Raw genomic sequence first — 27,594 nt, 5'->3', positions numbered from 1 at the left:
AATTCTCCTCATGGTGTTTTGGTGATTTAAAAAAACCAAACAACACAACCAGTCATGTCAACCCTCCATTTAAAAGCCTTCAATGCCTTCTCACTTTTCTTAGGATAAAGAATAAGGACTTATATTACTCAATCCCTACTTCTTTATTCTCATCTCCCTAGAGGAAAGCAACCATTTTTGTTCATAATTATCCTCATTTTTAAAATATCCTGCATTTAGCAGAGTGCCTAACACATCCTTGGAACTCAATAAATAGTTGTTGAATGAATGTCCGTGCGATAACTCTTGAACCATGAACCACTTGTGTTATATTTTTTCCTGTATATGTTATTATTTGAATTACTTACAAGTAAACTGAAGGCAAAGAAATGCCTTATTTCTTTGTACTATACAGAAGAATGCTACGTAACTTAGTAGGGGTCCAGAGGCATTCAGTTGTATTGATACTGATATTTCTTCTACTCTGATTCCTTCTTAAAAGGATAAGATTAAAAATGGACAAGGGGAACTATATTATTATCCTGTCAAAGATGGAAGTAAAAAAGAGGAAACTTGTTTCTGGATCCCAATTCTACGTAATCTGTATAGATTAATTACAAAGGAACTGTTTTTCTACATGACACAGAAAACCTTCAGATAAGTCCTGAATAATGTAAACAAACACTCAAACATGATGTTTTATACTTTCACTGTTATGGTCTCAAATATTTTATATTTATCTTTAGAAATCTTTTACCTTTGAAAAATATAAGCAAAAACTTCAATAATTTTTAACAGATAATTAACAGCTAAAGTCTTTTTTGAGCCAAGACTAGTTATTTTGGAAAATAATTATCCCAAGTACAAATTAATTTCTAGTTATTGGATATTTACCTGAAAAGGGCAAAAAAGAACTGCAGAGATTCCAAGGTAAGGATGAAATTTTAGCCTATGTTGTATACTGCTGCTGCTGCTGCTAAGTCGTGTCCGACTCTGTGCGGCCCCATAGATGGCAGCCCACCAGGCTCCCCCATCCCTGGGATTCTCCAGGCAAGAACACTGGAGTGGGTTGCCATTTCCTTCTCCAATGCACGAAAGTGAAAAGTGAAAGTGAAGTCGCTCAGTCGTGTCCGACTCCTAGGGACCCCGTGGACTGCAGCCAACCAGGCTCCTCCGTCCATGGGATTTTCCAGGCAAGAGTACTGGAGTGGGGTGCCATTGCCTTCTCTGATGTTGTATACTGATATTGCCTAAAAGAGAGATTTCTTAGAGTAATCTAAAATAAGAACATGCGCTGGAGTCTAAAGGTAAAGAAACAGTGGGGCTGTAAGTGTTTAAGTAAACAAGACACAGGTACAGGTTTCTCAAAGACTTCTGACTGTGTAGCTGTGGCCAGATAATGCTTTCTAAGTTGAAAAATGGTAGACAGAAGTGAGAGGAACCAGAGGAGAAGAAGGCAGGAAAGAAGAGTAGATAATGCAAATTTTGTTGCATGAATAAAATTCTTGAGCAAGCTTAAACTTCTGCTTCTTAAAAACTAGTTGAAATCTGCCTAAGGCATATTTATACAAGAGGTAATTGCCTTTGGGCTTCTACAGGTTTGTTGTTCAGTTATAAATATTTTCAGGTTTTCTCAGAGTATTGACTATGTTAGGGAGTCTAAATATTTTTTTTGAAAAAAGGAAGGAAAAAGTAAAAAAAGAAACCCTCTTGCACAAATTTCATTTTAAGCATGACTACAAATAGTTGTCTTAAAAATCAGAGAGAAGGCTATTTTACAATTTTTACCCAAGATATTAAAAGATATTTTAAGAAACTACTGATTCATGATATAATATTCAACTGCTTTTCAAGGAAAATTCTACCAGGATACAATCATGATTTCTTTCCTCCAGTAACTTAAACTCCAAGGGATAGGCTGAAGTGGCACTGTTTATTTTGCTTCTCTTTATATAAATAAAAAATAAGCAGAACTGCATGAAGAAAGGACCTTACACTCTGCCTCTTTACACACGCTTCTTTTCTGTGTAATGGAAAAAGTGATTTTCAAGTATATGATATTTCTCTGGATAAACTTTTCTGTTTCGTTAACTTCTGTTTCTAATGGCAACACGGGGTTAGTCCTTTTGAATGAAAATTGACATATGTTCCATAATTATAGACCAAAACTTTTGTATTTCTTTAAAAATTGATTCCTTTAAGAGTATGAGATTGCCAATGGATGTCATAGCTATCTCTAACACAAGTAATGATGTTTTAGAAAACACATGGAGTAAAGAGTTTATGAGAGCTAAAAAAGAATATAGGCTCGCCTATTTATATATATTTTATGTAGGTTTTTCTCTCAATATTGCATTGAAATATAAAAACTTTTGTTAATCTACCTCGGGCTCAAAGATCTAGAGTACCATATAACAGTACCTACTAGTAAAGAGCAAAAATTCTCACTTATAATTTTGAAAACTTCCTAAGGAAATGAGGGAAATAATACCATATGATGAGAATTAAGTAAAAGTTACTTATGACTTATGATTATCCCTAGATGACTGACCTTCTGTGATTATCTCAATAAAAGAGTGACAGGGAGTTTGGGAACTCCCAATAGTCCACTAAGGGGAAATAATGTCATTACCAGGAGACAGGACTGGGAAGTGACTGAAGAAGCTAAAATTGTATTGTAACAGGGAGAGAATGAGTAGAGAGAGCAGTAGTTAAAGTTTTGTTCTCTATTTTTAAGAGGATCCATCTCCCACAAAACAATCCTTATACAGAACCCTAGGGTTCTGTGAAACATGGATTGATCACCACTAGCTTTGAGAATGAAGAAGAGAAAATCTAGGAATCACAGGCTGCTAGTGTAGATCAAGATCTTTTGTTCTCCTGGAAACTGGAAGTCACATCTTCAGAAGATTCCTCACACTTCCCTTTGGTCTACTTGGCACCTCCCTCACAACCATCCACATTTATTCATCAGCTCCCTCAGGGACTGCTAGGTCAGAAAAAGGCACTAGACAAAAAGGACAGCAACATCCTGGACACAGTAGTGGAGTGGTTCTCCATTCATGAACTGATCACCTCATTCACATACTTCAGTTCCTTGTGATTCAGACCAGAATGAGACCTTCTGCTTGAGTCAAATTCTTACACTGGTAATACAGAGACTCATACTCTGAGCAGTGGTAAATTCCATCAGGGCAGTGTGACCTCCATTATGGACCTCCATCTGTCCAGCTCCTTCTAATATACTGATCTTTCTTTACTCTCTGGTTCTGACATGGGCATTTCTGCAGGCTTTTAATAAAAACAATCATTAAAACACCTGTTATTTATGAATTTCTCTATTCTGTGCACTATGGATACAGTTTATACACAATTCGCATAAGTTAACAACCATGTGTAGGCATGCTGCTGCTGCTGCTGCTAAGTCGCTTCAGTCGTGTCCGACTCTGTGTGACCCCATAGACGGCAGCCCATCAGGCTCCGCCATCCCTAGGATTCTCCAGGCAAGAATACTGGAGTGGGTTGCCATTTCCTTCTCCCTGTGTAGGCAGAGACACAGTTCAATTATCTAATTAGGTAAATAAGTCTTTAGTGGAGATTTGTAATAGGCTGAAAAAACTATGTGAATGTATATAGTTCTGCTCATAAATCATAGAATGTATTTAGGTGTTTTAAAAATTTCAATGTTTATTCTTTACTCTCAACTACTTTAAACTGTGTTTATTTGTTTTTGATTAATGAGAGTTGAAAAAACTATGCCTTCAATATTCTGCCTATCTAGAATGTCTGGCTTACAGTAGATGCTTAATGCACGATGATGATCACTACACACAACATTTTGCATCAGTGCAAAACAGAAAAATGTTTCTAGCCTTTATCTACTATCGTTTTCATTTATTTCTGGCAGTGGCAAGACAGAAGATTTGCATTACTTCTGAGCATAGGCATGATGCATTTAGATATGCTTTCCTGTCCCAGCACAGGATAAAATATATGCCATATGACAATTGGTACTACAATTTTATGCTGAATTGAAATATTTTAGATTTTGATGAGTTCAACAGATATACACACACAGAAAAGATAAATACATTTGAATCGGTTCTACTGAGATGGATGAAACTGGAGCCCATTATACAGAGTGAAGTAAGCCAGAAAGAAAAACAACAATACAGTATACTAATGCATATATATGGAATTTGAAAGATGGTAACGATAACCCTATATGCGAGACAGAATAAGAGACACAGATGCATAGAACAATTTTATGGACTCTGAGGGAGAAGGTGAGGGTGGGACGTTCTGGGAGAATAGCATTGAAACATGTATATTATCATATGTGAAACAGAACACCATTCCATGTTCGATGCATGAGACAAATATTGAAATATTTGAAATATTGAGACAAATATTGTCTCAAATATTGAGACAAATATTGAAATATTCATCTAGGGCCGGGGCAATGGGATGACCCAGAGGGATGGGATGGGGAGGGAGGTGGGTGGGGGGGTCCAGGAAGGGGAACACATGTAAACCCATGGCTGATTCATGTCAATGTATGGCAAAAACTATTACAATATTGTAAAGTAATTAGCCCCCAACTAAAATAAATAAATTTATTAAAACAAAAAACAAACAAACAAAAGAACAGGAAAATGTTTAACTATCTCTATCTTCAACACTGCAAACTGGGCCCATGTTATCAGTGCTGTTTTCTCAGAATGTTTCTCAGGAAGTGAGTTACACCTACTCTAATATGTATGATGACTTTAAAATGGGTCTACATATGCTAAAGTGATTGAAGATATCTTTTTGATTTACATGAAATGAAAGTTATAAATATGGTTCAAAAACTCTTCACAACAATCAAAGACTAACTTATTTTTGATAGAAGCCAAGGAAGCCAACAGTACCAAAAAATGTAGGAAATTCATGTATTAATCCAGCGTGGTGGGGTTTTGCCCTCATGCCCATCATTCATTGGAGAAGGAAATGGCAACCCACTCCAGTGTTTTTGCCTGGAGATTCCCAGGGATGGGGGAGTCTGGTGGGCTGCCATCTATCGGGTCGCACAGAGTCAGACACGACTGAAGCGACTTAGCAGCAGCAGCAGCAGCCATTTGATAGAAAAATTTGAGAAGCATGATTTCTTCTGCTAGTTTTGTTACTGAGCCCAAGCTCACTCTATTCACTGCACCACAGGCCAATAAACTTGGAAACGAATTGTTGGGGCAAAGAATAAAGACTTTAATCAGCTGGCAGACTGAGAAGATAGCAGACTAGCATCTCAAAAAACCATCTCCCAGAAATAGACACAAAGGCATAGAGAACAAATGTATAGAACACCAGTGGAGCAAAGGTGGGTAGTAGGATGAATTGGAAGATTGGGATTGACATATATACACTATTGATACTATGTATAAAATAGACAACTAATGAGAACCTACTGTATAGCTCAGAAAATCCCACTCAATGCTCTGTGGAGACCTAAATGGGACAGAAATCCAAAAACGAAGGGGTATATGTATAAATATGGCTGATTCACTTTGCTGTACGGCAGAAACTAACACGGCTTTGTAAAGCAAATATGTGCTGTGCTAAGTCCCTTAACTCGCGTCAGACTATCTGCAACACTACGGACTGTAAATGCCAGGCTCCTTTGTCCATGGGATTCTCCCTGCAAGAATACTGGAGTGGGTTGCCACGCCCTCCTCCAGGGGATCTTCCCAACTCAGGGATGGAACCCATGTCTCTTACCTCTTTTGCATTGGCAGGTGGATCTTTACCATTAGTGTCACCTGTAAAGCAACTATAATCAAATAAAGATTAATTAAAAAAAAATCATCCCTCAGTCTGAATTCAGGCTCCTTTTAATACAAAGGAAGGGGAGAGAGAGGAGAGGGCCCTGCTGTGATGACAACAAATGGCTGAGTAGGACTGCTAATGCCCTGCATGCAGTGCTCAGTCAGGTCCAACTCTTTGCAACCCTATGGACTGTAGTTCCTCTCTCCATGGGATTTCCCAGGCAAGAATACTGGAGTGGGTAGCGGTTTCCTTCTCCAGGGGACCTTCCTGACCCAGAGATTGAACCTGCATCTCCTGTGTCTCCAGCATCTCCCACACTGGCATGCAGATTCTTTACCACTGAGTCCCTGGGAAGGCCAGGACTGCTAATGGTTGCTCCGTATCCTTGCAACCTTGCTCACTAACAGTCACTAGCTTGGTGGACGGACACCCCTCCCCTACCCCTTACCCCCGCCTCCCCCTCCCCCTCTCCGATGCCGAGCAATAGCTGAGCGGGCAATGCTAACAGTTGCTCTAACCTTGCTCACCAACTGTCACTTGCTTGGGGGAGGGGCCTATTGCGATGCCGACCAATGGCTGAGCGGGATTGCTAACGGTCGCTAGTAGACAGTTGTTAGCTAACGGTCGCTCGCTTGGGGGGGGGGCCTGGTCACTTACTAACAGCTGTGTGCCATGCCCCTGTTATGATTTTATCAGGGGAAAGCTTTCAGATGAGTCAAGACTAACAAAAGGTATTAGTACTACATTGTTATGGAAATTGCTCTGGATTGGGACTAGGTAATGTGATTTCTAATCCAGGCTCTAAAAGGTCTGAAATATTATATTTCATTTCTTTCTGACAGGTTTTTATTTGTCTATCCATATGAAAAGAACTGGACTAAAGGAATTGTTTGAAAACCTTGGCTGCACTTTAGAGTATGCAGGGTTCAAGAAAAATACCCATCCCCAGGTTCTTTCTGTTAGCAAAGATGTTGGTTCAATTGGTCCGGGGAAGATGGAACCTCAGGAGATCTCCAGGTGATTGTAATATGCAACCTGAGCTGAGAATTATTTGATTGCATGTCCTCTGAACACTTAGACTGCCTAAAAGTCGATGATTCCGAAATTTCTGGGAAAAGTTCCTCTCTCTCCCTCTCCCTCCCCACCCCCCACCCCCCGCCACCCTCGCCCCACATACACACACAGCCAAAGTTTGTTGATTAATCTGGACTCCCATTTCTGGTCACTAGAGAGATCTAGATTTTCCACTAACAAATGAAAACTGTTGTACCCTGCATGCAAGTCAGATGAAGTATTAATTCACATGAAAGTCAGGTAGAAGGAAGGGAAGCAGCGAAATCAAATATAATGCTGTCAGCATAGAACCTTTTTAAGAGCAACACTGTACCTGCTCATCAACATTTAATAAAAGTGTTGCTAGGTGCTTCTTTACGTAGAGAATTTTAGAATTTTAAATTTTAAACAATTCCTCTACTTTCAACATATCTTAACTTTAAAACGATAATTCTGATAGTGGGAACACCATAGAAATGTTGAGAGTTTGTCTAATGAAAGGAGACAAATCTTTTTCAGTGAAGGTGCTTGATGATTATTTATTGAATGAGTGAATTCTCCCACGCCCTAAATATAGACCTTATGTTTATCTGATGATTGGAAAAGAACTTTCCTAGTAAAAAGTTAATGGGTTTTGCTTTGCTAAAGGAAGATTCAGAGTATCTCTGACCTTGATCTTAAAATTGAAACTGAAATAGGTTTTTTCTTAGGAGAGAGGGATATAGAATAAATAATAAGCATATTAAGGTTAGACCTCCATTGCCATTCTTGTACTTCTCTGTTCAGGCCACAGAACAGAGGCTGAAGTCGTGGTTTGAAAATAGCAGTTGAGAACTGTGGCCCTATTTTGCAACTTATATTTAGGCCTGGCCTCTCTTTCTGCAGTTAGTGGGACTCCTTTTAGTTCTTGAGATATGACAACAGAGACAGAGTGCTAATGGCTGTATCCAAAAGGCCGTCCAATTCATAGATCCTTCTTTCTGCTTGGAGGGACTTAAACTTCCAGAAAAAGGGAAACCCACAGTCACTAAAATTTCTTTAAATAGATAACATTCATTCACTTGTTCGTCTAATAAAGATTTATAGTATGCCTTCTTTGTTTTAAGCCTTGGGTATATAAAGATTCTTAGGTAATTTACAAGGACACAATTTACTCACTTTACTTCAGCTTAAACTGTTTTAAGTCAATTCTCATGTTATTGCTTGACTCTTCAATTTATTTTTAATCTCCATCTGAAAATATCTTAATAAAAGGAAATGACTCAAAGTATTTTAGTATTAGAAGCAAGAATGTCAAATGTGTGTGTGTGTGTGTGTGTGTGTGTGTGTGTGTGTGTGTGTGTTGTGGGGAGGGAGAGCAGAAAGGAGATATTTGGTGGATATCCACCGGTGCTGGAAAATATTATTTGAAATGACTGAAATGATCCTTTGTCACTAAACACAAGACCAATGTTGCTGTTCTGATTTAAATCCTTCATGAAAAACTGGAGTAGATGTGCAAATATATTTTTGTAATTTACTGTGTAAAAATGCCCACCATGTAATCTGGACTCTCTTCGCTATGTAATTATAGTCATTTTCTTAAGTGTCTAGTATGAAAACACAGAGCCATAACTGCAGTTTTTAGTAATATCTTGTAAAAACAGCATCTCAGAGTTTAAAATCCAGTATGCTGTTCTCTACCTAAACTGTTTGCTGTTTGGAGATGAGTACCAATCACACAAGTTATGAAAGTCAAAGGAGCTCTGGGTTCTCTGAGAGCATAATCCAAGTGCCAGCACTGGGACCTGCCATGTTGCCAGAGGAACAAGGAAGCACAAGGGCATTTGCCCAAAGTGGTTTTGATATCAAGGAGTTACACAATCAAAGCAATGAATCACCAAAGAAAAGGCATGCAATAAGCAGAACAGTATTAAAAAGAGAAAAGAAATCACAGGGTGATTCACAGCATTTAAAAGAAACCTTTTTCAGTTTTTTAAGCTATGCCTATATATTTAAAGAAATATCAGGTTTTTTATTTTTTAGACTACAAAGAAAAAATCTTATCTCCCTATTCTTGTCAAGACCCTTATCTGCAATTTCGATGGGCAATAATTGCTTTCTAAAAACCACCCTTTTTGATAAATCTTGCTTAGACAGTTTAATGCAGAGAAGGCAAAACTTTCTTTTAGGCACTTACAAGCTTAATCATGTAAAAAAGAGATAAAGACTATTGTTTTCTTTTTTCTTATTTTCTCCATTCTCTGCTTCTATTATTCCTTGTACTACTTCTGAAGCAATATTCTCTCTTTTATTTACTATTATTATGCATTCTCTTATAGCCACCCATTTTTTTTTTTTTTTTAGCAGATAAACACTGATAAACTCAACTTTTCTCTTCAACATTTCTATCATGAAGGATCTTGGGCTCTTATCAGGTAAAGTTATAATGTGAAAATTTATCCACCTGGTAATAAGATCTCAGATAATGTTCCTTTACTATATTGATTCTGGAAAGAAAAAAAAAAACACCTTTGTTGCCAGACTTTGGAGTACAGTGATAGCTCTTCATAAGAGATTTTGAAAAGTCATGTTGAAATATCTCTAAGCAAACTAGGCTAGAGAGGTTGTATGGAAATGTGTAATAGAAAACTATTACCATAAGGAATGGAGTTGGTGCACTGGGTATGACAAGATCTGAGAAATGTAAACTAAAATATGAGCTTCTCAGAAAGATATTTAATGCCTACACCATTTAAATTAAATCTCCTTTCTCTCAAGATTGTAAGATCTATGGGGCAGGTGTCATATCCTCAGGACCAAGTTCAATATATAGTCTTTAACTTCATTGTCTAATATGGTAGCTACTAGTCACCTGTGGCTTTTTATCTTCTAAAAAGTAGCTACCAGAAAAAATTTAAATCCATCTATGACTCACAACATATTTCTATTAAGCAGCACTTGTCTAAAGAATTCAACATTATGTGTTAAGTGAACAAGTGAATGAATGGATGAATGAGTGAAATGTGCTTGCATCTAGAGCTGACACTACCAGAAGGAATCATACTTAACTTTTAATAGGATGATACTCAAGAATAATAGATCAACAACTATAGTAGACTCTATCAGTGTTCCCAACTCTTCATCTCTTCCCATATCCATGCTCATTGTCATGTGCCTTGTAGTTTGTCCTAATAAGAATGGGTAATCTCTTTCCTTACTTCTTTTCTTTGGATTTGTTCATGGGACTTTTTGGGCCATGAAACATTAAAGAGCCCGATTTGACCAAAGGCCTGAACAATGCTTGCCCTATTGAGTTTGCTCTCCAGCACTTCTGCTACTGTCATGAGAACATGGGCAGGAAGCAGGAGGATGGGAGACATGCAGAACTAAGCTGCCCCTGTGGACTCAGCCTGATCCCCAGCTGATCCCCAGTCACATGAGTTAACAGCTGAGATCATCACATACCCAACCCAGTGTAGCCTAAATTAGCCAATCCCAAATGATCCACAAATCATGAGCCAGACACATGCTTATTATTACATGCTGCTGAGAATTTGTGCTTGTTTGTTATCCAGCCTCTTCTGAGATATCTAACTGATACAAAAGTGTAGTTTTCAGAGCTGGGCTTTCATTTTTTTACTGAGAGAATTCACATTGGGAACTGTGCAGGCACACTTGAAAATACCTCTCTTGCTGACTTCTTAGACAAAATATTTTTGCTATGATGACATGTATGAGAACTAGGGCAGAGATTCTAGCAGAAGCTAGACAAAGTCATTTTAGAAGTATAACTCATTAATTATCATGGGGAATTCTAAGGCAAGCAGCAGCGGGGATGCTAAACTTAAAAGGAATGGAGTAGCACAGTATGATTTTTATTTTTCCAAGCAAGTGTTGGATTTATTAAAAAGGTCCTTCTTATGTAGGTCTCCAGTTTGTTATTGTTGTTGGGGAAAAGCTGTTACTATATACATATTCCCAGCGTTGTCTTATCCCTCTGCTTGGTGAAGATGGTACTGGCTTTGTCCACTAGAGTCATCCCTGGATCTACCCTCAGCATGTTCCTGTGAGGTTTCTCCTTCTGCCTTGTGGTGGATTCTTTGGGCTTTTGTGATGCTGAATAAGAATGTTGAAAATGAAAGAGAACTGGGATTGTGGGTAGAAAAGTAAGAGAGTAAGATTAGGAGAATAGTGTCCTTTGTTAAAAGACAGAAAAGTTACAGAAGATCAGGGATGGCAGAGTATTTTGTGAAGGACTTTTAAATAAGAAGACTCAGAGAAAGTGAGGGTATAAAGGATCATGGATAGAAAAGGAAAGATTTTAACAAACATTCCTACAAACATTAGTTAAGTTCTCCTCACATGATTTAAAAAATGTAGGTAGAAAATAATTACATATTTTTTTTATAAGACTACCTCTCTGAGACCAGCTTCTGTGGGTCACAGTTTCTGCTAGTGATGATCTTGTACAAAAAGTTTAATATGAAATAAAGTCATAATGTGGTGAAGAGAATGGAAGAAAACATAGGACTTATGGTGATATTCACTTCCCATATCACTTACTAGCTGCATATCTGGACAGTTACTAAACCATTCCAAGGCTCACTGACTTGACTTATACCATGGAGAAAACTACATATGTCATAGGTTTTTCCCAGGCTTAAGTAAGACAGTGAATACCAGAATGTCTAGCACATCGCTTAGACATTTAAAAACATTAGTTGAAATGTTGGGGCACAGCATTTTCTTTACAAAATTGAAAGTTTGGTCTGTAGTCACTATAAAAGTTGACCTATATGTCCAAGCTATGCTCCAAGGTTAGCAGCAGCTAACTGCTCAAGCAATTACTAATTGAAAAAGAGCTGTTTTTGTTACAAGTTCCTTTTATGGAAGGCGAAAGAAGCTATGCTTCTTACCAGGCATGATCAATAAGGAACTTCCCAAAGTGGTGTGAACTCACATGCTGGGAAACTCAACAAAGTGATCATTATGGAGGCATCTTTTAAATTAAATATTTGAAAGAGCACTTTACATGCCATCCCATCACTATCCTAAGTTACTTTGAGAGAAGGAAGTAGAGGTATACTCATGATCAAAATAATGTCCTATATTATTTTCAGTAGTGAAATTTGGAAACATATGTTGTTTACTACATGGGAATCAACTGTGGTCTGATAGAATTCTAGTTCTTTACTAGCGATGCAACCAGTGAATCACAAGGCGGCATCTAGGTTTTAGAGTCTATTCAGAATAGAAAAGCTATATAGAGCTGCATAGAAAAGACATTGGCAATCTATGTTTTGAAATTACAATACAAAATTGCTAGCTGATACTTGTAAGCAGCAACTTGCCCAACGGCTGCAAGGAATGAACATTAGAATAAAATTAGATTCAGAAGATAAATATGCTTTTCTGGAGACTAGAAAACACCAAAATAGCATCATGATTCTGAATTTACAAAATGAGGGTTTAGGTTGAACCCACAGCTTTGGGACAGGGATGAATTAGAAAAATCCACCTGGTTCTTCTCATGTAGATGTAAATAAGGCTCAACATGAAATGGCAAGTCAGGATCATCAACAATAATGTCTTGGTATGCAGCCTGCCTGCCAGCATAGAGTGTTACCTTGGAGCCCCACAGGTGAGACAAATAGATGGTACCAGGGTAACTGAGCAGATGTGGTTTGGCGAGCTGATGTTGGGGGATAGCTACAGACTGTGACGGTAGATACAGTCTTGCAAGGACACTGAAGCACAATTTCAAAGTACACCATGGAGAGTGATGGACTGCTGGGAAGCAACACCTGATAGACTGCTCCGACAAATAGCAATCAGGGAGCAAAGAGTAGATGCTCAGAATCCTAGGCTCTGCCCACATCACTAGAAGCCCACATCATAGACAAACAAGATAATCACTATACACACACACAGGTGTCCAAGCCAGGTTAGCTACAGAAGAGCCAAATCTGGAAAATACTATGTGTTTTTACTCATATAAAGGTAGGAGTTTGTGGAAAGGACTCAGCAAAGATATTTCAGTCAAATTTCATGACCTCCTAGAAGATGCAGCTTAAATGATGACATATCACATATCTTCAGGCTTTGTATGCAGGAAAATAGAATAGGATTTTTACAAACTGACCTAGCCTAGGAATTCTCAGTGGCTATAACCAGTGTAACAGCATGATACATGTGCTGTATTATATCCTCTGTTAATAAAATATCTTAATATATCTTTGAGAAAGAGGACTTGTCCAGCATCTGATTATTTTCATGATTACTGGCAAAGAGAAACATGTCACAGAACAATATTCCATGAACTAAATTACCTGGTTGGGGGGGGGGTGGAATTACTAAAAATGTGCAGGCAGGGCTGAGTCAAACAAGTTTTGAATTTGTCAGATATCATCTCTGCTTAAGTCACAATGTTTTTGCGGGTGTGAAAAGTGATAGATACAGATGGACTTTGTAAACCATTAAGCACTGTATATACATACTGCAAACCTTAAAGTACAATCAAGAGAATTTCAACAACAGTGTTCCAAGCAGACCTATTACAGTTTTCTCTTCTACTCATCTCAGCTTTAAGAGGCAACAACATAGTTTGTCTGCTAGCCTGTTATGCTAAGGCAAGTAAAAACCTTTCATGATAGTTTAAGCACTGTTTTTATAGCAGTGCTTCTATTAAGAGAAAAAAGAAACCAACTCTTATCCTCTTGTTGTCTTAATAGTCCTAAGAAAGTCACCTTCCCACTAAAAATCAAGTTTTATATTGGCTAGTTTGTTTGGACTTTACACAACTTCTGAATTTAAGGCTGGGGACTATTAAACAATTTGTAGTTACTGAAAAGGACCTAGGCTGTGTTCTGTTCTACTTGTGTAGCAGCAGTGTCTTCAAAGAGAGAGGATTTCTTTTTTAGCCTGTTATCTTACCTATACAGAACCCTCTTCCCCCAAAAAACACCCTCCCAAACCAACAACAATTTGAATTAAAAACTAAAATCTAATCTATCACAACCTGGTTTCATTTATTGTTGTAATGGGAGTAAGAACAATAATAGTAGTTTAAACAAAAAACTCTTAAGCAGAGTTCTTAACAGAAATAAAGACATTTTCATCCATCTCTTTCTTAATTTTTTTTTTTCCTTAGCCTTCATCCTGGAATTGGTGATTCACTCAACTGTGGGTTATTTTTTCTCATCTTTCCAAGTACCTTTCTGTGGTGAACTCTCTACATTTGGTAGTCTTGTTGCAACACAGTAGTTGTAAAGCTTTAATGAATTTAACACAAAGACCATGAGGAGAGGGCTCTAATTTTCTAGCGGTGTCAGTTTGAATTGGGGGTACCCACCAGTTGGGCAATAAGAGTTAACCCAAAGGCCACTGACATGTTAGGCTGTTTTCTACTTGTTCTTTAGTGATGAAAACAAGAAAACTCTGTATCTTCATGAGAAATTAGAGTGATAAACCAAGAATGAGAGATGAACTTAAGAAAAGTGGAAAATAAATTGAGGTCTGAGTCTTATTGAAGAAACAAGGGTGACTGACAAATGTGATTTTTCAAGAAAGCACTGGGCTTCTATAGTTTGTAATCCACAAATTTGTTGACTCCAAAATATCAGAACATGTTTTATAAAGAAGTTGCTGACTCATGTTTAAAAGTTTGATAGTTAAAAATAAATTTAAGAAACTCCTTGGGGTTAAGCATTTTGTTTTCTAGTCAGAATTCAATTTCCCCAGTGCCCTTGAAAATTGATATATTTCATACTGGCATTTGTATCCTTTATTTCATATTATATTTTTCCTGTTATGTATACTGGATAGATTAGTCTTGGTGAGCATAAACAACATTGAGCACAATTTTGTTCAGTCACTAAGTCATGTCCTACTCTTTGCAACTCCATGCACTGCAGCACTCCAGACTTCCCTGTCCTTCACTGTCTCCTGGAGTTTGAGCAGAGTTAGAGACTTTATTTTTTATTATTTTTTGAAGTCAAAAGAAAGTTATTTTAATAGCTGAATTTAAAAGCCTAAACTTGTTTTTTTCATTAAACAATAATATATGAAATATGAACTGTGGTCTTCACCAGTTATATATTCATATATATATATAGATGGTGATCCTTTTTGGAACTACAGTGACTAGTTAAAAATGAAAGATCAATTAGCATTTGACTAGAATACAATATTATAAAGATTGCTATAAAAACTATGCATCTCTAAATAAGAAGCAAGCACTAACAGTTTGCTCCAGAAAGTTCTGTTAGGTTTTCAAGATTCACCCAGGAAATAATTCAGATACTTACCAGGCAGTCTGACGAAAACCATACAAGTTCTCTTCTTTCACAAAGCAAATGTCTAAAATCTATGATTCAGACAACTGAATAATTCTCAAAAGAGAGGCAAATTTGTAGGTGAATAAAAATATCAATAATTAAAACAAAACTTATTAAGACAGTGCTCACCTTCCACAGTTTCAACATGTATGAATTTCAGTACTATGCAAAGTAAACACTATCTGTAACATATTATCAGCTATTCAGTCCCAATGCAGAGTTTTCAGGCTGAAGGTATTGTTTATTCAATCATGTGTCTATGCTGATTTGTTTTTATGTTTTTTCCTTGTGTGTATATGCTATCTGAGAAGAACATCTGTGATACGTTTGGTGTTCCCTGATGATAACAAGGTTGCTACCTAGCTTTTTAGAGTCTGGTCAAGACTTGACCATTTAATTAATGAAATAGGTGAAATAATTTTCCTGTGATTTCCTTTCCTTTCTCCCTTCTTAAGAAATGTATCACATAACAAAGAAGTCAACTTCTAGAAATTCATTGCCTTGTGTCTATACTCTTTATAAATATTCTTTTAGTGCAAACATGCTAATCAATAATTAGTTTTTTAGACCTTGGGGAACCTCTTACATGTTTTCTTCTATCAATTATCTATTACTTGTACTTTCATTGTATCAACAAACGTGTTCTACTTTATTTAATCATGCATTCAAAGTTACATGAATAATTTGAGTGGCAAATGAGATACGGAGCAGACATCCTTGGCATTCTTTAGCTACATACCTCAAAGCTCCTTTCTGGTGGTGGTGGGGGTGATGCTCCCCTTCAGAACTGATGGATTCATTTCTCCAATGTTTAAGAGCACTGAGTGTAGACAGTTCACTGCTGCATCCCTCTCCAGGCATCATGCTTGGTTGGAGGAAACTGCCTTACTCACTGTGTGCCTTTTCCCAAGGGGCAGTCTATATCCAGTGATTACTCAACAGGGGTGGAGAAGGAAATGGCAGCCCACTCCAGTACTCTTGCCTGGAGAATCCCAGGGACGGCGGAGCCTAGTGGGCTGCCGTCTATGGGGTCGCACAGAGTCGGACACGACTGAAGTGACTTAGCAGCAGCAGCAGCAGTCAACAGGGGATACAAAGGCTGGGATTCTTGCCACAACTTAAGACAATTCTGAGGTCCTATTAAGGTTATAAGCTCCCATGATAACCTGGGGTCTCTGCTGTAAAAGCTCACAGGTGACTTTCTCCCTCTGTCCAATCTTGCTTCCCTCAATTCCTTATCGCTGCTATTCCCAAACACTTCCCCAAATTCTGTGTATAAAAATTTCCCTTGGGATATGTTTCCAGGGAAGTCAGAGGAGAATGTGGCATCAAATAAAAACCAAAGATAACTAATATAAAATAGATCAATATGAATCAGAAGTATTCCCAGTGTTAAAGTGTTAGTTGCTCAGTTGTGTCCAACTCTTCACAACCCCATGGACTGTAGCCGGCTGGGCTTCTCTGTCCATGGAATTCTCCAGGCAGGAATACTGGAGTGGTTTGCCATTCCCTTCTCCAGGGGATCTTCCTGACCAGGGATTGAACCCAGGTCTCCAGCACTGTAGGCAGATTCTTTACCAACTGTCACTAGAAGGTCAAAGTATTTCTAGTCCTTACGTATTTTTATTTATCCTTACTGATTTTTATCACTAAATTTTAAGTGAAGAAATACTATGTAATACTAGCTTCCACAAAAATTTATGATTCGAATATTACTTATTGTTTCAGGCTGAATTTTAGGAAATGTTTTGAATTCCCTAAATGCTTCTCAGAAAACATTTTTTAAGGATAAAAAATTTTTATAGACCAAATACATCATTATGATGAAACGGGATGGAAGTAGACTGAATACAAATAAATACAATGTTAAGAGTTTAATCCTTTCAGAGCTAACAATAAAATCTTATATATTTTCCAATTTTACATTTCATTGAGATAGAAATTCAACAGAGAAAGAGAAGAATTCACCAAGTACATGACCATAACAAAAATATTGCTAACTTTTGTATGAAGTAAGGGACATTTTATCTTCTCTTGTGTTGAAGTTTGGCTTTTTGTTACTTTAAATGTTAATTTTCAAAGTATAGGATATAACTTCAGTCCAGGTAAGCAAGTGGATTACTGGAGGGACAACGATATTACTGCTGCTTAGTGTCTACATTATTGGATCTCACCTGCAGATCCACTCTGTTAAGAACTTCATTTGCTTAGTCATGACCTTAAAATTGGCTATTTGAAAATATTAGAAAAGTATACATCTTCCTCAAGTGTTTTGAGTGAGTAAATGGAGCAGGGAATGGAAAGAATGTCTATGAAAGGACTTACTAATAGCAAAATATCAGGAGCACAAGAAAGGAGCCTATGAAATAGAATCTGCAGCAATAAGATTCGTGTTCCAAGAAATGCCTTTCTGTTTCCACTCAGTTAGCACTGGGGAGGCCCAATGGCGGTAGGAATATGTCTAAAAAGTATAAAACATAGGTAATTTTGCCACTGCAGTAGCATTAATGTGGGAGAGTGGTTTTAAAACTGCCTTTCAGCAGCGAAGCACTCTCTTCAAATAAAATCTTACAGAGAAGCCCAATATGTAAAACAGAAGAAAGAGGACTAGTCTGAAGTCAAGGTCAGCACTGTGATGCAGAGGCCCTCACACTCTAGAGACACAGCCAGAGAATTCCTGGGACTCCAGGGAGCAGAGGGTAAAGATCAACTGGAGTATTGACAAGCTCTCAACTGTGAGCACTTGGGTGTTTAAAATTTTTGTTGCTTTCCAGCATTTATTTTTCCACTTCCCCTTCCTATCTGGTACCTCAGAATTCACAGCATGTATTTTGGATAGACTTGAAACCATTCTTAACTCTGGGAGTGGTCCCCGATTGACTTAAGTCAGTCAGCATATCCAATCTCCAAGCCACACTAACAGAATTAATAGATGTATTCAGGGTTGAATACATGATCCATCTCAGGTAACGAGAACTGCAAGAATAGGTTCCAAGTTAGTCTTTCTTTTTCTATGTTAAGAGCAAAGTGGCGGGGAAGGGGGGGCGTTGGGGGTGGAGGCTTCCCAGGTGGCACTAGTGGTAAAGAACCTCCCTGCTAATGCAGGAGACATAAAAGACTCAGGTTTGATCCCTGGGTCGGGAAGTTCGATCCCCTGGAAAAGGGCATGGCAACCACTCCAGTATTCTTACCTAGAGAATCGTACAGAGGAGCCCCACGGGTGGGCTAGAGTCCACAGGATCACAAAGAGTTGGGCACGACTTAAGCAACTAAACATACACACACACACAAGAGCAAAGTGGACTCTCTTTTGTGCTAGATTTGTACCTGAAAGCACATAACCCCAGGAGCTGCGGAGTTGTTATGCTGTGATGGTAATGCAGGAGGATTGCAAAATGGAGCTAACACTGAAGAAGTGGTCCTTCAACGGGAAAACAAGTCATCCTCTCAGATGCCTCTGGTCAAGAGTTGCCTGAAGCCAGCTAGACTGCTCAGCTACGTGACAATAAATTTCCTTTAAACTTTAATAAAACAATTGGGGTTTCTATTGTAACGGGGAAGGATCATAACTAGTATCTATTTCATCTCAACACCTAGAAGAGTCCTAGCACACAGTGAATAGCTCAGCAAATATTTGTTGACTGAATGAGTCATGGGTTTTGACTCCCATCTTGGCCTTAACTGATACTTCAACTCCTTCAGATCTTCTTCCTTTATTTGTAAAACAAGAAGGATTTCTCAAATTGTTCTTGAAAACATATTCTGCTCTAACACTGTGAGTCTCACTATGCCTTCGTGCAGATTCTTGCTTATGTGTCTGCTTCTCAGACAATCTGCAGAGGTTTGAGAGTTAATACACTGGATCTGTTTCACACAAGTTTAGCTCACTGAAGATTTTTATTAGCCTGTGGGTTAAGGTGGCTCCATTCCTCCCTCCACTGAGTGTCCAATTGTGAAATTACGGTGACCCTCAGAAGAGAATCTGTACAAGCGGGAGGACTGAGAACGTAGAGTTCATGGGAATCAAAGCAAGGCTATCACTGTTTGCTTACGGATATCCTGAACAGCTGTGGAGAGGGATGAGTATAAATTCTAGATGATTACAAGAGAAAATTGTATTATTGGGGATAACTGCAGGGATACCTATAATTCTTAATCAAGATTTTAGAATGCTAGGGGCCTGTGAACAGAATGTTGAGAAACGGAAAGTAATGTAATCTACCTATAATCTCACTCCAACTTCAGGTTGATCTTGACTGTGGTTGAGGACAAAGCACCATCATCTTTGCAGCATCAGAGGATAGGATGGGTGGGTGAAGAATCTCTGTCCTTTCTTTATAAGCTTTCATATTTTAGGTTGGTTTCCATCAAAGTTGCAATACAGAGCAGATTCGATAGAAATATAATGCAAGTGAGCCACATATGCAATTTAAAAATTTCCAGCAGCAACATCAAAAAACAGAAAAAAATGGTGAAATTAATTTTAATAATCTATTTTATTTAATCCACTATATCTAAACTATTATCATTTCAATAGATGCTCAATGTAAAAAGCTATTAATGAGAAGTTTTATATATTTTTTTGGTACTAAATCTTAGAAATCTGAAATTGTACATTTCAATTCAGGTTAGTTGCATTTCAAGTGCTCAACAGCCACATACACTTTGTATTGATCAACAATGATTTCAAGAATAGCTGCTTCCTCCCAGGTGTTTGTTTTGTTTCTTTTGGGGTAGGGTAGGCAGATCTTAAGTGCCACACACTATCAAACAATGTAGTTTAAATCTGAGGGGCCATCATGCCTTTTCTCACGATAGGCAGAAGTTTAAGATGGCCCAGCATTGGGGATGAGGGAGGGAGTGATAGGGAAGAAGAGTGGGGAGGGCTGTGGGCTTGTGCTAACATGTCTAAACTTGCACATCAGGTCCAGAAGTTTACATGTGATGCTAAACACAATTAGAAGCCACCAGAAATGTTTATACAGGCAGATGATGTGATTTAATTAGTGTTTTAAGTCTTCAGCCAGTCTATTTGCCTTCTGTCTTTTGAATGTATAGTGAGACAATATTTAAGATAGGAATTTTTTTTTTTCTCCTTGTCATTCTTTTTGCTTTTCTTCATTTAAGCAGACAGCAGACCCCTTTGCTCATTGCCTCAGGCAAGGAATATGGTAAGGTGAAAAATAGAAATGTTCTCTCTGGCTTTTCTGATCCAAAATTGCCTTAGGGCAATTTAGAGACTGTGTGAGGTAGGTAATAGGAAGAGAATGTGGAGGTCCAGGGAAACTGTTTTAGAAATAAATACAAAGCTAGAAGGGCAGTCCTCTTGGCAAGGAGGAGAATGGCTTGAGAAAAGAGGAGAGGAACAGAGGAGAAACAAAAAGGAGCAGAAATTGAGCTTCCTTCTTGGAAAACAGGTACCCTTTGAAAGTCTACCCAGAGATGAGGCAACAGTGCAGGAAGAAAATTATTATGTTCTACAAGGAGATAGATGAGGCCACAGGCAACCAGGAAAAGATTTCTGCACCCAAGCATGGCGAGAGTGAAGCAGAACAATGCACACTGTGGTGGTGGATGCCTCATGGCCACCAACCATGCATCACCAAGGATCAGGTTCTCATTTGTCTCTGCGCTACAGGATGATGCGACAATGCAGAAGACCCCAAAACTTCCAAATGAGTGTGTTTACACTTTTTACCATCCTAGCAGTTTCAATATGGTTTCAGAACACAGTTTGATTGGGCTTTGGAAAATCATGTACTCATAAGGATCATGTGCATTTATGCACAATTGTGATTGAGATTCAGACTGAAAGGGTGCTAGGCTGAGGGAGCAGCCCAGGGAGAAGGCTACTGCAGATAGGTTAAAGACGTTAAGTGGAGCAGCTGCCCTTCCAGAGAGAGAAGCAGGTGGTGTCAAGCGCTGTTTAGAAGGCAGAATTGGTAGTGTTTGCTGAATACAGGCAGTAGGCTGAGGAGGGAGAGGAACCCAGGCATATCTTAAGTTTTTTACCTAGGAAAACAGAGAAAAATTTGAAAAACATCTACATTTCAGAAATACTTACAAACTGCTGCTGCTGCTGCTGCTGTTGCTAAGTCGCTTCAGTCATGTCAGACTCTGTGCGACCCCATAGACGGCAGCCCACCAGGCTCCCCCATCCCTGGGATTCTCCAGGCAAGAACACTGGAGTGGGTTGCCATTTCCTTCTCCAATACATGAGAGTGAAAAGTGAAAGTGAATCCCTCAGTCATGTCCGACTCTTAGCAACCCCCTGGACTGCAGCCTACCAGGCTCCTCCGTCCATGGGATTTTCCAGGCAAGAGTACTGGAGTGGGGTGCCATTGCCTTCTCCACTTACAAACTACTAGGTACTATTATAAGCTCTGGACAAATACTATAATTCATCTTATCCACGTAATAACCCTTTGGGTATTATTGTCACCCCTATTTCCAGATGAGGACTTCAAGGCTCAGAGAGCTGAAGTAACTTACTCAAAGTCATAGCTGAGATGGAATAGAGGCAGCATTTCAACCAAGTCTGGCTCATATATCTCTACTACTATCAGGTAACAGGCGAAACAAAACTCAGGAATTTATTAAAACCAACAGGAAAACTTGCTCCTTGGAAGAAGAGCTATGATAAACCCAGATGATATATTAAAAAGCAGAGACATCACTTTGCCAAGAAAGGTTCATATAGTCAAAGCTATGGTTTTTCCAGTAGTCATGTATGGATGTGAGAGTTGGACCACAAAGAAGGCTGAACACCGAAGAATTGATGCTTTCAAATTGTGGTGCTGGAGAAGACTCTTGAGAGTCCCTTGGACTGCAAGGAGATCAAACCAGTCAATCCTAAAGGAAATAAACCGTGAATATTCATTGGAAGGATTGATGCTGAAGCTGAAGCTCCAATACTTTGGCCACCTGATTCGAAGAGCTGACTCATTGGAAAAGACTGATGCTGGGAAAGATTGAGGGCTGGAGAAGAGGGCAACAGAGGATGAGGTGGTTGGTTGGTATCACCAACTTAATGAACGTGAGTTTGAGCAAACTCTGGGAGGCAGTGAAGGACAGGGAAGCCTGTAGTCCTGTAGTCCATGAGGTCCCAAAGAGTTGGACATGACTTAGCAACTGAAAAACAACAATAATGGGAAACTTATAGAAATAACCTGGTTGAGGCAATCCTGTGTTTTTGTTATCAAGGTCCTGGATACCCAGTAACTTCTGTCTATACGTTGTGTCTGTCCTTAACCCCTTTATTTATATATGTCTTATATATGTACCTCCATAATAAGTTATTATGGATTTCAAACCCAAATACAAATGTTCTTGAATCCATCTTCCAATAAATTTAACAACTGAGCCATGAATTGCAGAGGCTCCCAACTGCCTTTCCTTATTCACAAATAAAAGATGGCACCTGGGGTAACTTCTTTCAGCCATGTGTGCCCTCCTTTGATTTGACCCTGGGGAAAATATATGAAAATTCTGCTCCTGTTTCAGATCTTGAAGACTCAGGATTCCCTGATGGGATTCTGTGTACCAACTAGTTCTCATAGACATTTGAATTTAGATTAAAAAAAGTTTCCATTTAAAGTACTAACTCCACACCATCAACAGCAGGGTGACAAACACTAGTGGGGCAGCCCAATGCTGTGGAAGACTTTGGGGGATGGAGGAGATCCAAGGCAAGAAAGGAAGATAAGGAAGGCATTGCAGCTGTGGCCCAGGGCATGGTGGTGAGCTGACTGTCTTTAGGCTTTACTGGTGGGGGACAGTTGGGGACTGGGCACCCCTTCACAGTGCCTCCTTCCCCAACTGAAGCCCTTTTCACCCAGTCCCCTTGCCTAGTTCTTAATCCCTGCCGATCAGCAATTTCCCCCTAATTTAAAAACTGCTGGCTGCCCTGACCTCTTGCTATATTCCTCTAACTGTTTGACTTCCCTAATTTTGATATTCCTAGTTCTGATATGTTCTACCAAGGCTGACTTCCATTTGATAAGGTTCTTTGACTCCAAATGCCACCTGGTTATTTAAAATTAAAGAGACAATAAGGTGAGTTAGAGTGAGTTCTGAAGTCGAGATGTAGAAAACAAATATTTATAGTGAGGCTCTCAAGGAAAGTCTTAATGGCTTAGATTCTCATCTGGAGATAATAAAAGTATTTTCTTACTTTATAACCCATGCATATACCACATCACACTGTGTTAATGTTAGCTATTAATATTGTTGTCATTGTTGATTTGAACCTTCAGATTAGCCTTGGTTTTCTCAGGTCTTCCTTAATACCCTTTGTAGATGAAACTATTATATGCTATTAACCAATTAGTAACCACTAATGGTTAGGAATCATTACTGTAGCCAGTAAAAACATGAGCAATTCATCATTTCACAGAGGATTATGGGGAAGAAGTCTTTGTGCTTATAATTTGTGATATCATTGCCTTTCCATCAATCTCTATTTCTATATACTATTATATAATTCTTTTAATACTCATGTGACATCATGTTAGTGGCTTTTAATGAATATCCATCATGTCTGTCCTAGACTAGATCACACAAGACAGAACTGCCTCTCTTGGTGTTATGCATCTCTTGGTATTTTGTGCCAATCCACAGATCATCTGGTTTTGTACATGGCAGAAATTCAATTATAATTGGTTGACTGACTGGTTATTTTAAGTAAGGGAGAGGACATGTACACCACACACTGTGAAATGGGTACTCTTTTACAACTAAATGTTTCTTCTGCCAACATAGCACTTTAGTGGTTAAGTTTCTGAACACCCAAGTTAAAAAAGCATTGTGCTACTTCAGTGTAATTATCTTTATTTATTGGAAGGGATATCATTAAAATTTTTTGACATTTTTTGCTGGAATCACTAAACACAGAGATCTAGATCTAGATAAGATACAGAACAGATGTAGATACAGACATAGATATATGTCTGAGGGATGATTTAAAGCATCAGTCTGAATGCACATGCTTCTCCAAACATCTCAGAAGGCAAGCCAAAATTCCTATTTAACAAAAGAAACTGATGGTAATACAGTTAAATTAATAAATTGTTTTCATTTTTTAAAAGTGGAACTTCTTATTTAGATTTCACTTTTGTTAGTAATATGTCAAGATAAAAATACAAAAATAAGTTGTCAACAAGCTGAGTTATTCCCATTTAAGAACACAGCCTAATTAATAGTCCAAAGCACCACAGATAGGTAAATTATGACAATTCATATAACAAAAATAACTAATGTGTGTTGAGTTGTATTTTTATACTAAGAACTTTAATAACTTTAATATCACAACACAAAGCTTTTATCATTAAAGAAATAGAGGAAATTGCAAAGTTGAGTATAATTTGGCCACAAACTTAATAGCATCTATTCAAATATATCAGGCTATATACAATTTCAATTAATGTAACTGTAATGAAAAACTTATGAATGTTTTAGATCTTTTGAAACTAATGTTTAACACACATTTTCCCCAGAGTTAAATATTATAAAAATTACTGTGCAAAAATTGTGAAATGATTAAAATTTTTCTGTTTACTTAAAAGGAATATGCCTAAGATAATTATACTTGTAAGGCATTTTCTTAAAATTCTTTCAAGTTGTTCATTCAATAGGAAGATACTAGTTTAAAGATACTATAGCTATAGACAGATAGTAAAAAGTAGTAGCAAGGTTTTAATAGAAAAGGATATTATAACTAGAATGTGAAGGGTTCTTTGGCAAATATAGAGAAAGTCAGCTCAGTCACATAGTTGTGTCTGACTCTGCGACCCCATGGACTGCAGCATGCCAGGCTTCCCTGTCTAGAGAAAAGACCATAGTATTTCAGTAGCTATAGCCATTATTGTCATTTATAGAATTTAGAGTAATCTAAGTGATAAGACTACATTATTTTAATCTAAAGGTAAAAATGTACTCTGAGTCATGTTGTATGCTAATTGGTGAGTTGGCCCAGGGACAAAATTACTATTTTAGATGGTTCACTCTGGATGCAGTCAGAGATGGAGCTGAGAAAGCAAAGGAAGCTGCACAGCCATTGTTATGATGAAGCTAACAACAGTAACATTCAGAAAACTAACAGCATGGCATCTGGTCCCATCACTTCATGGGAAATAGATGGGGAAACAGTGGAAACAGCGTCAGACCTTATTTTGGGGGGCTCCAAAATCACTGCTGATGGTGATTGCAGCCATGAAATTAAAAGACGCTTACTCTTTGGAAGGAAAGTTATGACCAACCTAGATAGCATATTTAAAAGCAGAGACATTACTTTGCCAACAAATGTCCATCTAGTCAAGGCAATGGTTTTTCCAGTGGTCATGTATGGATGTGAGAGTTGGACGGTGAAGAAAGCTGAGAGCCGAAGAATTGATGCTTTTGAACTGTGGTGTTGAAGAAGACTCTTGAGAGTCCCTTGGATTGCAAGAAGATCCAACCAGTCCATCCTAAAGGAGATCAGTCCTGGGTGTTCATTGGAAGGACTGATGTTGAAGCTGAAACTCCAATACTTTGGCCACCTCATGCGAAGAGTTGACTCATTGGAAAAGACCCTGATGCTGGGATGGATTGAGGGCAGGAGGAGAAGGGGACGACAGAGGATGAGATGGTTGGATGGCATCACCGACTCGATGGACATGGTAGACTCCAGGAGTTGGTGATGGACAGGGAGGCCTGGCGTGCTGCGATTCATGGGGTCGCAACGAGTCAGACATGACTGAGCGACTGAACTGAACTGAACTGAACAACAGTAACAGTATCGACCTGAGCAATTCAGCAGAGTCAACTCTTATTCAAGTGATTGGTCAGTAAATGGAATGAGGGAGACAGTCAAAAACAGGATTAAAGGAAGGCTGTTTTTTTAGGATAAAAAAGTTCAGTTATTGGGAAAGGAGATGGCTGAGAAGGAACGGCTATGGATAAAGAAGAGGGGGCTAACTGATGGGATGCTGCCACAGGAAGTTGAGGGACCTGGTGCAATCATAAAAGTTGAAGAATTAACATCAGGCAGAAGAGTGAGCATCTCTAGTTTACCAGAAGGCAGGAAGGTAATTTTAAATGATTGACTGGGAGGCTGGTTGATTATATGCTTCTATTTTGAAGTACGGTGTGAGTACTGAGTGAGGGAAGTCGCTCAGTCGTGTCCGACTCTTTGCAACCCCATGGACTATAGCCCACCAGGTTCCTCCATCCATGAAATTTTCTAGGCAAGAGTACTGGAGTGGGCTGCCATTAGAGAGTGGCAATAGTGAGTCTATATGGACAGGACTGAAGTCGACCTTTGTAATAACTTGCAGAGAAAGCAAGAAGAAGGAAGTAGAATTTGTTAATATTTATTTTAAATAGAGCATAGAAAACATACATGTATGTCTTAACAACAGACATTTTTTTCCAAATCTATTTACAATATATTCTATTGCTATAATCATAAATGCAAATGCTCAGTATTTGTTAATATACTGACATTAGATATGTCTTCTAACACTTACTTTTTGGAACACTTGAGCAGAACCAAGCTTCCCACTTCCCTTTCCCAATGTGCCCATTGTTGTCAAAACCCTGCAGGAAAGTTTCTGCCTCAATATTCACTCAACTGACTTAAGGACCCCAATATAGGCATGATGCTAAAATGAGAAAGTTTATATCCTCATGGAACTTACTGTTTACTGGACTCCCTCTTCTTAATAGCCCGTTCTTTGCACAATTTCTCTGCTATTAACAGAAAACCAGGTATTGCTTTCAATGAAATTCCATCAAGTGGGTGCCACGTATTACAGATTTCTATAAGAAGCCAAAGCAGAAAAATTTCTCTATTTTGCATCCTCCTGCTTTGCAGATTATTTCTATAAATATTTAGGCCACAGATAGCCTAAAGTATATTTTCATGAGATGTTATCTACAAATCAAACTGTAACATTTTTTTCTAAGACTTATTAATTTTCTCTTATATCTAAGTAACACTGTCATTGTATCTTTTAAAAATGTTTTGTTTTGTAACATGTATTTTGATTAAGTTGTACCAACATAGATCTTCTCACTTTTAAATGAAAAGAATTAAAATACTGCAAATATATTAAATTTTTCATAATATTATATATATCTCTACCTTAAAGTGACTGAAATAGCAAAACAGCAATGTTACTTAACAATAAAGATAAATGTCAAAGGAATGTAAAAACTCAATTACTTGGACTGCATGAGAGACTATGAACTATTATGTCATTGTGTTTTCAGTTACTAAGTTGTATCCAATTCCTTTGTGACCTCATAGACTGTATCCTGCCAGGCTCCTCTGTCCATGGGATTTCCCAGGCAAGAATATTGGAGGAGGTTGCCATTTCCTTCTCCAGGGTGTCTTCCTGACCCGGTGATTGAACCCACATCTCCTGCATTGTAGGTGGATTCTTCACTGCTAAACCACTGG

The 27,594-nt window shown here is 38.3% G+C and overlaps 1 protein-coding gene and 2 long non-coding RNA genes across 16 annotated transcripts in view; 1 reads left to right on the top strand and 2 right to left on the bottom strand.

The window, feature by feature from the left end:
* The window catches only part of HS3ST5 (heparan sulfate-glucosamine 3-sulfotransferase 5), a 189,341-nt gene extending 179,084 nt beyond the window's left edge, over positions 1–10,257 (bottom strand). For 3 of the 14 annotated variants that reach the window (XR_014065258.1, XM_081529597.1, XM_081529591.1), the window contains exons 1-2: positions 6,122–6,196; positions 5,737–5,788 (exon numbers count right to left, since the gene is read on the bottom strand). The gene's annotated coding sequence lies outside the window, so the exon portion shown is untranslated. Of the gene's footprint in view, positions 1–873; positions 4,977–5,426; positions 5,598–5,736; positions 5,789–6,069; positions 6,197–6,302; positions 6,870–7,995 lie in introns of those variants that run through there. The other 11 variants (XM_081529598.1, XM_081529592.1, XM_081529601.1 and 8 more) reach the window with 9 other exon arrangements.
* Positions 6,419–14,512, top strand: LOC145521244 (uncharacterized). Its single transcript, XR_014065259.1, has 4 exons — positions 6,419–6,515; positions 6,627–6,801; positions 9,184–9,254; positions 13,970–14,512. It is a non-coding gene; the product is annotated as an uncharacterized LOC145521244 (long non-coding RNA).
* Positions 14,513–23,967: 9,455 nt separating this feature from the next.
* Positions 23,968–27,378, bottom strand: LOC145521245 (uncharacterized). Its single transcript, XR_014065260.1, has 2 exons — positions 27,277–27,378; positions 23,968–26,951 (listed from the first exon to the last, which is right to left on the bottom strand). It is a non-coding gene; the product is annotated as an uncharacterized LOC145521245 (long non-coding RNA).
* Positions 27,379–27,594: the final 216 nt, after the last annotated feature.

This window comes from Giraffa tippelskirchi, chromosome 9 (genome assembly GCF_054371585.1).
Source record: "Giraffa tippelskirchi isolate mGirTip1 chromosome 9, T2T-mGirTip1v1.2.pri, whole genome shotgun sequence".
In the NCBI taxonomy this organism is placed as follows: domain Eukaryota; kingdom Metazoa; phylum Chordata; class Mammalia; order Artiodactyla; family Giraffidae; genus Giraffa; species Giraffa tippelskirchi.
This window is presented reverse-complemented; position numbering and strand designations above follow the sequence as displayed.